The sequence below is a fragment of the Cupressus sempervirens genome, chromosome 1 (genome assembly GCF_028749045.1).
Source record: "Cupressus sempervirens isolate cs-2001-9-10 chromosome 1, ASM2874904v1, whole genome shotgun sequence".
Classification (NCBI taxonomy): Eukaryota; Viridiplantae; Streptophyta; class Pinopsida; order Cupressales; family Cupressaceae; genus Cupressus; species Cupressus sempervirens.
Window position 1 is genome coordinate 497,388,011 of NC_143118.1, and position 13,661 is coordinate 497,401,671.

The 13,661-nt window shown below is 32.0% G+C and overlaps 1 pseudogene; it reads right to left on the reverse strand.

Annotated features, from left to right (window-relative positions):
* Nucleotides 1-5,368: 5,368 nt before the first annotated feature.
* Nucleotides 5,369-7,056, reverse strand: LOC149578415 (U-box domain-containing protein 13-like; annotated as a pseudogene).
* Between the last annotated feature and the right edge of the window lie 6,605 nt (nt 7,057-13,661).

Genomic DNA, 13,661 nt, shown 5'->3' on the forward strand with positions numbered 1-13,661 from the left:
TACTGTAATCTGAATTCTTAATTTAGATTAGTGGTTTTCTCCTGTATGTCCCATTGTATATGATTAGCTTATCAAAGGTTGGAATTGGGCATGAGAGATCTCTTAGATTATCTTCCTTTCAGATGTACATAGTCTCAAATGGAAAAACAACAAACTGAGGGGATGGATGAATCCTTCAAAACACTGGTGGAAGAGGCATTAAATAAATGATGTAAAGAAATGATGCAAAAATTTTCATAGATGCTTGAAAAATGAGAGGCACAAACCAATCAAAGTAATTCAAAATTTGGTGGGAAAACCCCATTCAAGGTGCAGGTAAATTTTGATATTCCAACTTTTCAAGGAAAATTTGATGGAGCCGCTATTGATGAGTGGTTGTCCAAATTGGAGAGGTACTTTAATGTTAATAATTTCTCAGATATTGAAAAGATAACCTATTCCCTCCTCAAAGCTAAGAATCATGTGAAGTTGGCATGGGAGGTTCATTTAACAACAAAAGAAAACCAAGAGGCTTAGGATGAACATGAATTTTCTTTGATATTTGATGGAAAACCCACATGGGAAGAATTTGTAGAGCATATAAAATAATAATATTACCTTGAGGATACTTATGAATAGAAATATATGTAATGACAATTAATCTAACAAAATAAAGACCAATTAGTTTAGGAGTACACCAAAATATTTTGTGCTCTCTCTACAAAGCTTGGCATGAAAGACTTGGAAAAACATCAAGTTTTGAAGTATAAGAGTGGTCTTCATAGATATAATCAGACTAAAATGGATTTCTTGAATTTTGAAACATTATCTAGTGCTTTTAGATATGCATCAAAAATTGAGGATAAGTTCAAACAAAAATGGAGGAGGGAAAATCCAATGAACAAAAAATGGAAAGGTGAAGGTAATAAACCAATGGGAAAATAAACAACCAAGGAGCCATCTCCAAATTCACCAGCAAAGAAGGCATGGGGCATAAAGAAAATCAAGCAAGAATTAGGTATGTGGTGTGAACTCCATAAGAGTCCCTCTAATAACACTAAATATTGTTGAACTATAAAGAATTTAATGATGGAAACCCATAAAAAAGCTATTGCACCTAAGATGACAGATTTTGGAAAACAAAGGGAGGATGAACAAATCATTGAGGCTGACCCATATGCCATTGTGGCCACTACAGAGGTATTTCCTCATTATGATGAAGAGACTATTCCATTTACAAATGTGGGTAGGAGGAAAACCTTTACATTTTAATGTTGATAGTGGTAGTCAAAAGAATTTGATATATGTTGAGACTATGAAAAGATTGAATCTGAAGACAACATCATACCCACAACCATATTCTATGGGATGGTTGGTCCAAGGGAGAGATATTCAAGTAAACAAGCAATGCCATCTGTCATATTCCATTAAACTATTCAAAGATGAGGTGATATGTGTGATATTTTGTTAGGGAATCCATACATGTATCAATGTCATGGGGTGTATGAGTCTAGGCCATGAAGTGTGACAATCAAATTAGGTGGACAAAAGTACCAGATTTTAGAGGTAAGTCATACACACTCTACATCTTTGGTTAGTGCAAAAGAATGTAGAAGATTAATAGCCTAAAATGGTACATTTGTGTTATTAATTATACATCCTAAGGAATAAAATAAAAATGTGTGTAATTCCCATTCCATGGTTTCCATTAGAACAAAACAATAAAGATCAATGGATAAGATTTTAACAAAATATCATAATGTGTTTGAGTTACCAACAAGGGCACCCTTACATTACCAAGTTAGACACCCTATTGATTTGATACCAGGAACCCCATTACCTAATTAGATAGTATATAGGAGGTTAGTTCTAGAAAATGATGAGATAGAAGGGTAGATAAATGAATTGATTCAGAAAGGACATATCTGTCCAAGTGCATCTCCCTGTGGTATTCAAATTATTCTTGCAAAGGAAAAGGATGGTACATGGAGGCTCTATATTGATTATAGATCATTGAATAAGATCACTATACAAAATATATATCCAATTCCTTAGATAGATGATCTCTTAGACCAACTTAAAGGGGAAAAATTCTTCACTAAAACTGACTTTAAATCTTGGTACCATCAAGTACCAATTGATCCAACAAATGCATGGAGACTATTTTTAAATCTAAAAAGAGATTATTTGAATGGTTGGTGATGCATTTTGGCCTCACAAATACCCCATCCACATTTATGAGGATGATGAATGATATGCTTAGGTCATTCATTGACTCTTTTGTAGTTGTATATTTGGATGATATTCTAATTTTTAGTAAAACTTGGGAACAACATTTGCAACATGTGGAAAAAATATTTTTTGCATTGCAAGACTATGGACTCTATGAAAATAAGGAAAAATGTTATGTTGGTATGAAAAGTATTAAGTACTTGGGATATGTTATTGATAGTGAAGGTGTTCATGTTGATCCTAAAAAGATCCAAGTAATTAAAGATTGGCCTCCTCCAAGGAGTCTCATAGAGTTGTGTAGCCTCTTGGGGTTAGCTAACTTTTATCCCATATTTGTGTTTGGATTTTCACTTTTGTCTTGGCCTTTGAATTAGTCATTATGAGGATAAATGAAAGAAAAATTCAAGTGGATAGGTGCTCAGCAACAAGCATTTGAGCAATTAAAATAAAGGTTAAGTTCTATACTAGTTTTATCTCTTCTTGATTTACAACAATCTTTTGAAATATAAACTAATACATTACAATATACCCTAAGAGAAATCCTCATGCAACATGGACATTTAGTTGCCTACCATAGTGGGAATTTTTCTAATACAATAAATAGATATCCCACTATGATAAAGAATTATATGCTATTGTTGAAGCTTGCAAGCAATGAAAACATTATATATTGGGAAAGGAGACTATCATCCACATAGACCACAAACCCCTTCAATTTTGTAAAAACAAGGCAAATTATAGAATGATAGGCAACAAAGATGGTCAAATTATCTTAAACAATCTAATTTCAATATTTATCATAAGAAAGTAAGCACCAATAAGGTAGCAGATTGTCTGAGTAGGCCACTAATTGCAAGAATAAGTATGGTATTAGAATCATGTGGTCACCAAACAAAAAATTAGGCCTACTTGTATGGACATGATAATAAATTTTCTACTATTTATACTCATCTTTTGGAAGGTAAACATGTGAATGATTATTACTTACAAGATGGCATGCTTTTCCACTTTGGTTAGATTTGTGTTCCTAAGGAAGAACATAAGAAGTTAATATGGGAATCTCACTACAATAAGGTTGTTGGTCATTTTGGAATAGGTAAGATTACAACTATACTACAAAAATGTTTTTACTAGCCAAAAATGAAAAATAATGTGATAGAATACATTTAAGCATGTACAAAATGTGCCATTACAAAGCCTAAAAATCTTAAGCTAGGTTCATATTTACCACTTCTCATTCTAGATAAAACTTGGCATTCAATTTCAATAGATTTTATGTCTAGTCTTCCTACCACTAAACACGGGCATGATTGTGTATATGTTGCAGTAGATATATTTTCAAAAATGACAATCTTGGTGGCCTATAGAAAGGAAATCTCTACAAAAGAAATTACAAAACTCCTTTTTGAGCATGTTTGGGTTCATTTTGGGCTACTCAAAACCATTATTTTAGATAGGGATAGTTGGTTTCTCAATAAATCTTGGTCTTCATTATGGGCAATGATGGACACAAAACTAACAAAGTTTACTACATTCCATCATCAAATAGATGGTCAAAAGGTTGTTAATCAATAAAATATTGCAAAATTATCACTCCAAAAATCCTCATACATGGGATGACAAACTTCTATATGTACAACATAGCTACAATAGGGAAATTCATAGTTCAACTAGCCAGAACCCATTTGAAGTTTGTCTTAGATATTAGTCCTTAGCACAAATAAATGTTTCTATCCTATTTATGCAATATAACTTGGTAAAGGACAAAGATATGAAGTTAATTGATAAAATTCATCATTTGTAATAGTAAGTTCATGAAAATATGTAGCAAACCACTAAGAAGTATAAAAAGAGGCATGAACAATATTGAATTCCTCATAATTTTCAAGTTGGGGATAAGTTGTTGTTGCATTTATATAAGGAATGTTTACAAGGCCCTCATTGGAAGCTTCATCCTCTTTTCTATGGTCTCTATAAGATCATTAAGAAAGTTGGTTAAATTGCATTTTAAGTCAACTTTTCTCATTTTTGGGTGTTCACCCAGTCTTCAATGTAGAACTATGAAGTCATATTTCCCTCCTTTACTAGATATTGTAGATGTTGTTGAAGAAATTAGTGATATAGAGTCAAATCTAAAAGTTGTTAATCCACTCCAAACTGACCAAATTGTGGAAGTTTTCATGAAGAACTTGAGGAATCAGACAATCTATTTATACTGTGTGGTAAAAGTAGGACAATTTGTTCAAGAGGGAAAGTGGCTTACATGTGAACAAATCCAACTTCATTTTCCACATCTAATGTAAAGTGTGGATGAAATGGAGCCCATTTCCTATAGGAAATAGAGGATGTTCGCAATAAAAAAAAAGGGAAAAATACCGAAATCTATTTTTTTGGTATTTTCTATGTTCTAGTATTTTGCATTTTCGAAGGCCTTGAGGCATTTTTGGGCTTTTGCAAGACACTTCAAACACTAAATAGAGGACTTTAGAAGATCTTTCTAAAAATTTTGATGGTTGATGATTTCAAGCTATGAGTAGAAAGTTATGACTTCTACAAGTAGACATAATTTTTAATATAGACTTTTATAGTTTTTATAGTTGTTATAATTTATTTTGTAATTAATTATCTTGTGGACCCTTCAGTTTCATTTCCAAGGAATAGTGATGACCCTTGGGATCCACCATACTTGTATAAAGTCTATTTTTGAATAGAATGGATCACTTTTGGCTTGCAAAACATCTGTTGATGATTTTCAATTAAATCACAATACCTCAGGTTCTACACTAGGCATTGTAATCTGGATTCTTAATATATATAAGTATGTATGTATGTATGTATGCATGTGTGTTTGTGTGTGTACATATATATATATATATATATATATATATATATATATATATATATATGCATAGAATTTTCCCATGACTAAAATGCCCTAGAAATGCCAAGATGTTCACAAAGGTTACTCCATGAACTATGATGTCCAATTTTGGGCATTGTCAAGGCTTTTAGGATGATTCCCTTTCAAGCATCATTCCTAAACCACAGAAACATAGACCATAATTGATAGTTTCTACAAGTTAGCATGTTCAATTCAAATTAGTTAAATAATAATATAAATAGTTGGAACTTTCTTCAAGATTTTGTTAAAACTTGTCTACAAAGAACAAAGATTACTTTTAGACAAGAATTGTAGAAGTGGCTTGAAACAATTAGCTTCTTTAATTTGGACAACATTCTGATTATCATTTGATAAGATGTGCAACAACTCCCCAGCATCCTGAGCAACACAAGGATGTTCACTATTAAGTATGGTGACTAGTAGCAGAATGCAACCTTGAACTCTCCCAGTCTACTGCCATATTTTAAAACTTCTAGATAACTCTAAAAATAGTTCCACTGCTTGCTTTCCTTCCTCAATATCTCATGCTAATGAGCATACTACACAAGACACTACTCCTACATCCGCTATCCTATCCTACACAACAACAACCAAACTATAAGATTGGAGTGAAATGAAGGATGCATTTTAGATAAGAATCAAGAAATTTAGAAATTGACAAAATGAATCCATATTTTTGTAGGGAATACCTTGTTTTCATTATTATTTATTGCAATGCTCTACATTGTTGCAAATGTTCACTTCTTGATGTCATGCTTGTTAGAATTAAACAACTATACAAGAATGGGAAAAAGACCTTCAACACTATCCAATCTCAGTGGACAAGCTTTTCCTCACTTAATTTATACAGGTCTAATAATGTAGTTGATATTCTATCACTAGAACTACTCTAAATCTTCGTACCAATTACAACTATATCAAAAAGTGTATTTCTATCTTTCCATTCATGAATAGAGTAATAGAGATATATTAGGCTTCAAATATTAAGTTGAAATATGTGTCTTTATCACCAGACATATTCTATTTCTTGATGAAAACCAATTCTTAATTGCATTGTGTTCAAATGTCTACCCTAAAATTAGTCCAACTAGATCTTTCATTATTTTTGGTGTTATTGGACAAAAGAAAGATTGCATAGGAGGTAGTGCTTGATTTCTCCCATTGTGCTTCTCCCTCTGATAATTCCTTCCTTTCTCATTTACAGGCTATGCTACATCAACTTGTCTTAGAAATGCAATTATCTGCTGAAGTTCTATGGCCTCAGCTTGATTTTTATGGAGTTGTGCCTCCTCTTTCCCTTTCTTGAATTCATGAAGATCTTTTTTTAAAGAAACTAGATCCATTGGAACACCCACAACTCTTGAAATCAACAAAAACATTTCATTTTCATAATCACTATCAATCTAGTGATCCTTCACACCAAAATTGATTTTATTGATAATTTCTTCTTCTCTAATTGCTACCTTGAACTGAAAATTCCCTATTTCTTTTTGTAGAGCAATTGTCTACTCCTTGATATCCATGTATATATCTAGGTTTGTAATTGGAATGAGGCTTCGAAATTGTCCAATTTCATTCATGATATTCTACATCTTTTTGTCAAAACTTTGACAATTAATTAGCAAGTAGAACCTACTTTTTGATGAACAAGTTCTTATCAATTCTTTTTCCACTTTGAGCTCTCTTTCTAAAGATTCAACCAAAAATTGCAGTGGGGGCATGTATCTCATGTTTTTATCTCTAAGCTCTTTCAAGATGGGCCTAAAATTCTCCAAGTATTTGGCAAGTTCAAAGAAACTCTCTTTCTCAATCAGGACATCCTATATAGCTAAAGCCATCTCAACCACTTGCACCAAAAGCCTTGAAAGTAACTTTGACATAGGAGCCAATACAATGTTCCCAACACTATTCCAAACTCCCCCATGAAACACTTGGAAAGCCATGACTTTCACCTCTTTTCCTACAAATTTCTTCCTACCTCATCTTGATAATAGATTACATTGTGATCCAAAATGTTGATGTAAAATTTCTATGTAATTTTATCCAAAAATGTTTACAAATTTGTGAAGTGTTATCTTATAAGAATCATCATTTGTGCAAACTTTCTTCAAATAATTTGTTGGTACTCCTTGGCATTCAAATGCCTTCAAATATAACTATCATGCAATTCTGCTTGCCAATTTTAATCACTTCCTCTCCTCCAGACCATCAAAAAAGCCACTAGACAAATTTGATGCTAGTATATCCTAATTAACAAAACAAAAATAAAAGGAAAACTCCTGATCTTTGCTCATCTCACCCATTCTAGTTTTGAAAAAAATTCAATTAATGTGAATAAGTTATGTGTGGATTTTGGCACTCATGTCCAAAGAACAAAAGGACCTCATTCAATGTTGTTTTGTTCCATCAAATCCTATTTTGTTTCTCCAAATTCACTCTAATAATATTTCCTAGTGCAAGGAATATAATGTCAAGAACTGAGAGTAAAAATGACATATGAAGAAGCACAATCAAACATGCAAAAGTAGTTGAGAAATACCATCATGTTTGTGGGAGTGGGCATTCTACTTTCTTCTACAATAGACTTTGACTTTTTTTCCTAGGGTATTCTACTTTTCCTCTCTTTTTCTTGCCCTTATTCTATTTCCAATGAGCATGAGGAATAAAAATAATCATGATTTAAATTTTATATGTGTGTGTGTGTGTGTGTATGTGTGTGTGTGTGTATGTATGTATTTGATCTTTATTTTATACTTTTTTTCTTCATTTTATCATTTTATCATTTTTAAAGTTATCTTTATTTCTTGTAATTGATATATATATTTATATTTTATGACTTAATTCATTTTAATAATTTAGATTTCATAAATAAAAATGTATAATTAATTCTCCATTATCTTGTGTTGGAAGTGTCTTATTGATTTTTATTTATTATTATTAAAAGTTAATGTATATACATATGCATTATGTTATCAATATCAAATTTTTATTAGCAATTTATGTTAAAAAAATTATAAACTTCAATCTATTTTGTGATTTGGTCTTTCTACATTTCATTTTGCATTCTCCTCAGCTTAAATACAGGATGAGGATCCTCAAATTCTCTCTTGCTAAGTTTTTTCCTTTCTTAGATAATCTTACTAGTGAGTGGCATATGGTAATCGATAAAACCCAGAGAAAGAAGTTTTGAAGCTAAATTTGGTTCCCTATGTCAAATAATGGTCTTCCATAAGGTTGGGATAGCAGAAGGAAAAACCCTCATCATGTGACAAATAAACCAATTTTCAAGACAAGGGTCTCACCTCAATATCTAGGGAATCAGTCATCCCCTAAATCTACTCTTTTAGCTCCTTTAAATCAAAACCTGTTGTATAGGGTTGTTAGAATATGTATAATCCCTTTATCTTCCTCTTTGTTATGGGGGACAATAGGGCCCCTCTTAGTTCTTCATATGCCCCCTCTCTAGCCAAAATTGATTCCCCTCTTGTTCCATAGGAACACCCTTCTTCTTTATTTTAGGTATTTCCTCCCCAAACCCTAGCTCACCCCCTACCCCCAAGATTTTGAATGTAGTATCAGATGTTCAACCAATCATGTTTATCATGTCACCTTCTTTGAAAGGTTGTATGTCATGTAGTGTTGTCCTGATATGGTTGCAATGGATGAGTGGCGGTTCTCTTCATTTTTGGTTAGCTAAGTATATCTCATCTTGACATGAAATTCATTTTTTTATAATGTCACTCTAAAGCTCTTAAAATTTATTTTCTTTCATAATGTAAATTGATTTTTAACAAGTACGCTTTTCATTTTTTCAATTGGTTCTTGAATTTTAATCCCCTTTCCTTCAATCCAAGGGCTATTCTATCTAGTTTTGTCTAGGGTATTTTCTAGTTATATTGGTTATGTGGGATATTTTAGCTACTATAGGTAATTATTTTGGTTCTTTCCTTGGATTTGAAAATCCCAATTCTGACTTAGGAGAATGCAACATTTTTAATTAATATAAATCCCATCTATAAACCTCAAAGGATGTCAACATCTTCATATATTTTGTAGCTTTGAGATTCTTCCTAAACCCTACCTTGGTTATATTAATTTGAATAGAGTTATTTTCTCTAAGACCTTTGTCTCTCCCTTTCAAATTTTCTCCTCTTTAGAGTTGGTATCAAGAGCAGAAGTAACTACTTTGAAATCCTTAAATATTAAATTTATGAATAATGGAGCATTTTTTTCCAATAATAACCTCCATCTCATCTCTCTCCTCCCTTTGGGGTTTATAATCCCACCCCCAAGCCCACTCTCAAATCAGTCATTGTTTCTAATGCTAATATTTGTTTTTCTCCTCCCCTTATTAATCTTGATGATAGTGATGTTGTAGTATCTTTCAATAAAAACTAGGATGAGAGGGTTCCCCATGGTTTATCATTATTAGATATTGACATGGTTTGGAAATCATCTTTCTACCCCCTATGACCTTCAAAAAAAAATTTCAGCACTAGTTTTTTCTTCTAAGGATAGTTCTCTTTTGAGGATAGTCATTTAGTCATTCTTATCATGGGTCAAGCTAAGATGGTAAGAGTTTTGGAAACTAGAATAGGACAAATAAGTGATTTAACTAAATAAGTCATGTATACTCAAGAAGAAGTCAAAAAAGTAATTTCTTCAGTGGCATGATTGTCAAGCCCTTTCTTCATTCGAGCCAAGAACCTCTGGACATGACAACATATCTCTCCAGTCCTAGGAAAATCCCAAATCGGAGAAAGTCCCTATGGAACTGGAGGTAGTATATAATCTGATGAGCATTATCCAAGCCTTTTAAGAGGACAATGCTTTTTTCAATAACTCCCCTCTACATACTAATTCAATATCCAACAACTTAATTGTGGATGATCTAGAATTTGATTCAAAATAGGAAATTAAAACATTGAATCCTAATAACATCATGGATGCATATCTAATAACTTAGGGATGGCTACAATGTTGCAAGTGGAAAATTATGGTAAGAATATTAAAAAGAGAGGATGGAAATCACACTCTAATTTAAAGAAAAGAGATGGATATGCTAAGAATCAGCCCAAACTTACTGTCATTCTTAACAAAGGGAAGGTGAAGTGTATTCCCCAACAATAATGAAGATTACTACATGGAATAATAAATAATGTATCCTCAATTGTTGTCTTAAAAACTTTAACTTTGATATCATTCTTTTACAAGAAACCAAGCTAAACTAAGATGATCTAACAACATTAGAAATGAAACTAACCATTTGGAAACTGACTAATTTTGGGGTTGCCTTTGCTTTTGAAGGTCTTTCTCTCATTTGGAATCGTACAAAAGTAAAGTTTGCATCAGATATATTAATTTCCAATTGGCACAGAGAATGGGTGAGAAGTACCTCTAGTTGTCTCCCCTTTTATCTTATTAATAATTATGGCCCCATTAGTAGTAGTGGTAAACTAAAGGTTTGGGAAAAAATCAAAGATTTCTCCTTAAATTATCATGACATAAAATTTTCATTTTGGGTGGTTATTTTGATTCTATCTCTAACTTTTAGGAGAAAAGAGGGGGTGTAGAATTAATTAAAAAATCCTCCAGGAACATTAAAGATTGGATTGCTTCATGCAACTCCTGATATGTTTTAAATGCAATGAAGTCGGTCATATTTCTGCTAGATATACTAAAAAAATTAGGAGTGACAAAAAAGACAAGAGGGAGAACAAATAAAAATAATAACAAGGATTACAAGTACTATAAGGACAAAGAGAACTTATGCTATACTACTTAGGAGGAGCATATCAACTCAAAATCTAATGATGAGAATGAGGGTGAGGAAGTTGTATATGTTGTTCTTAAAGAATATTCAAAAGCAGAAAGGTATGAGGAAAGAAACACTTTTATTTCTCATATTAGTAAAAGTGATACATGGAATATTGATAGTAGATGTTCACATTACCTAATTGGTTATATTAATAAGTTTGAAAAAAATTGAAGAATATAATGAAAGGACTATTGAATCTAAGAATGATGCTCCATGTCTAGTAAAAGGTAGAGGTTCACTGAGGCTAAATGATAAAATCAAATATGATTCTATATACTAGATTCATGGACTAAATTATGAATGTTTCATAGGTGAATAATACAGGTCATAGATTAGAATTTCATAACATAAAGGGAAAAATCTATGATGATGATGGAAACTTGATTGGTATTGGAGAGCAAACAAGACATAACTTATTTTACCTAGATGCTACTATCAATAGATGTCTATTTTCTTGAATTAAAGATGTGTGATTATAGAATAAGAGACTTTGTCATGTAAATATTAAGAATATGTCAAAGTGAGTAGAAGGAAGAAAGTGAGAGACTTACTAAGCATGCATAAACCTGGTATGCTATGTGCAAACTATGTCATATTGGTAAGATAACTACATCTACCTTCTTTTTTTTTATCAAGTTACATTAATCTAATGATATTATGGAGTTAGTTCATATTGATTTGTGTGGTGTATACTCAATTTTTGTGCTTACCTAAACCCTTATGTCCAAGTTATTTGATGGATTGGAACACTCAAATGATCCATGGAGTACAAAGGTATGTATTTGTGCATAGGAGGAGATCTTAGCTAAGCCTCAGAGACACAACCCTTGCTAGAAAACTATGCAATGGGAGGTTCCTTAGACAAGAACAAGAATGCAATGTCAAAAGAGCACTAAAACATGTAATGCAAGAATGAACTATGCTAATATGGAGTACAAGAATGCAAATAAACTAAGAAAGATGAGCACATTATAACCTTTTTAATTAAGCTAGGTGATCTAAGCTACAACAAAGGAAATTAATCTATTCTAAATGAATCTAAGCTAAGATGGAGTATGCAAGAATTGGACAAGAAGCAAGAAGTTCTCCACAAGTGCTCTCAAAAAAACCTAGCAAGAAACCTGTAGCATAATAATACTTAAAAATTGGATGCTTAGAGAGGGAGAGAGCTCTCTCTTTCAAAGGTGCATTGAAAATTGAGATCAATATCAAGAAATGGATGATCAAGGGTGGGGGTTGACTTTTGGCATGATCCATGTGTAAGAGAAAGTAAACCAATGAAAAGGAGTTGACTTTTCATGTGAGACAAAAGACTTTTCTTTTAATTTGAAAATAGGAAAAAAACCTTTATGTGTGAACATTGAGTGGGTTAGAAGAATGTGATCTTTTATTTAATTAAAAGGTAAAAATGTTCTTTTAATCAAATATAAACTTAGGATATTATAATAAAACCATAACTTATAATCAAATAAATTAATTTTTAGCAATTTGGCATAGGGAAATAATTAATTAGTTTAGCCAAAATGCTAAGAAGGGGGGAAATAGTCTAGATGACCATTTTGAGGTGATTAAATTTTCCCCTCTAATTGATTTGGGAACACATTATGTCAAACAATACAAAAGCCAAGTAGGAAATAATAGATAAAGAGATCTAATCTTGAAGAACATAAATGTAGAATTAGAGAAGAACATAAATGTAGAATTAGATAGCAAGTCTTGAATGCGCTACTTGGTAGTGATAGTACTGAACACTAGGAGAGAGATGATATTAGAACTCAAGAAGAGTACTAACATCAAGCAAAGCATATAAATTAAGAGTAAATGCAAGGGTCAAGAATATGCTACTAAGAAAAATATAGCTATAGCAAGAAAGTGATGATAGAATACTTCTATCCCCTCGGGAATAAAATAAAAATGAGGTAAAGGGAATGTAGAAATGAGAAAATTTTGAGAAAATTGAGATATATCAAATTCCATAAGGACAAATAAGTGATAGAACCCAAGAGTGACCATAAAGAATTGATATAATGCCCCAATTTGACTTGAGTTGACTAAGAAAGATATAATATGAAAATTAGATCAAATCAAGTAGAAATATGATTTAGAGAAAGATATGAATTGAAGTGGGTATGGAATGTAGAAATGATGAAGACATGGACAAATGAAGATGCCCCAGTGAAGATTCAAAGATTATACCTCAAAAGGTCAGCTAACTATATAGAAGAAGACAAAATTTCAAAATGTGATTTTAACTATCAAGATGGACTGAGATATTGATTTCAATGGCAAAAATGGATCCAAGATATCAAAATTAGCTAGGGATACAATTTTCACAAAATTCTGAGGAGTATGAAAAATGGGTCAAAATGAGGTCGAAGGACTATATAAGGTCAAAGGGTCATTTTGAATTCATTTGTCTTTTGTGATTCTTGAGAGCTCTTGAGTGATTTTGAGAGATAACAATGGCTCTTGCTGGCATTTTGACCCACAAACACCATTTTGAGTAGAGCTGATTGCACAATCGACCACCTGAGTATGAGGCCCTAGCGAGTCTTTGAAATTTTTACACTTTTTGATTCATTTTGAAGTATTTTAACATATTTTAAAAAAATTTAATGGGTTTTTGACAAAGTATCACATGATACTTGTAAAGATATCACACACCTATGTTGAGAAGTATCACACGATACTTTTGTTACCCAAATTGTATTGCATGCTTTGAAAAGTTCC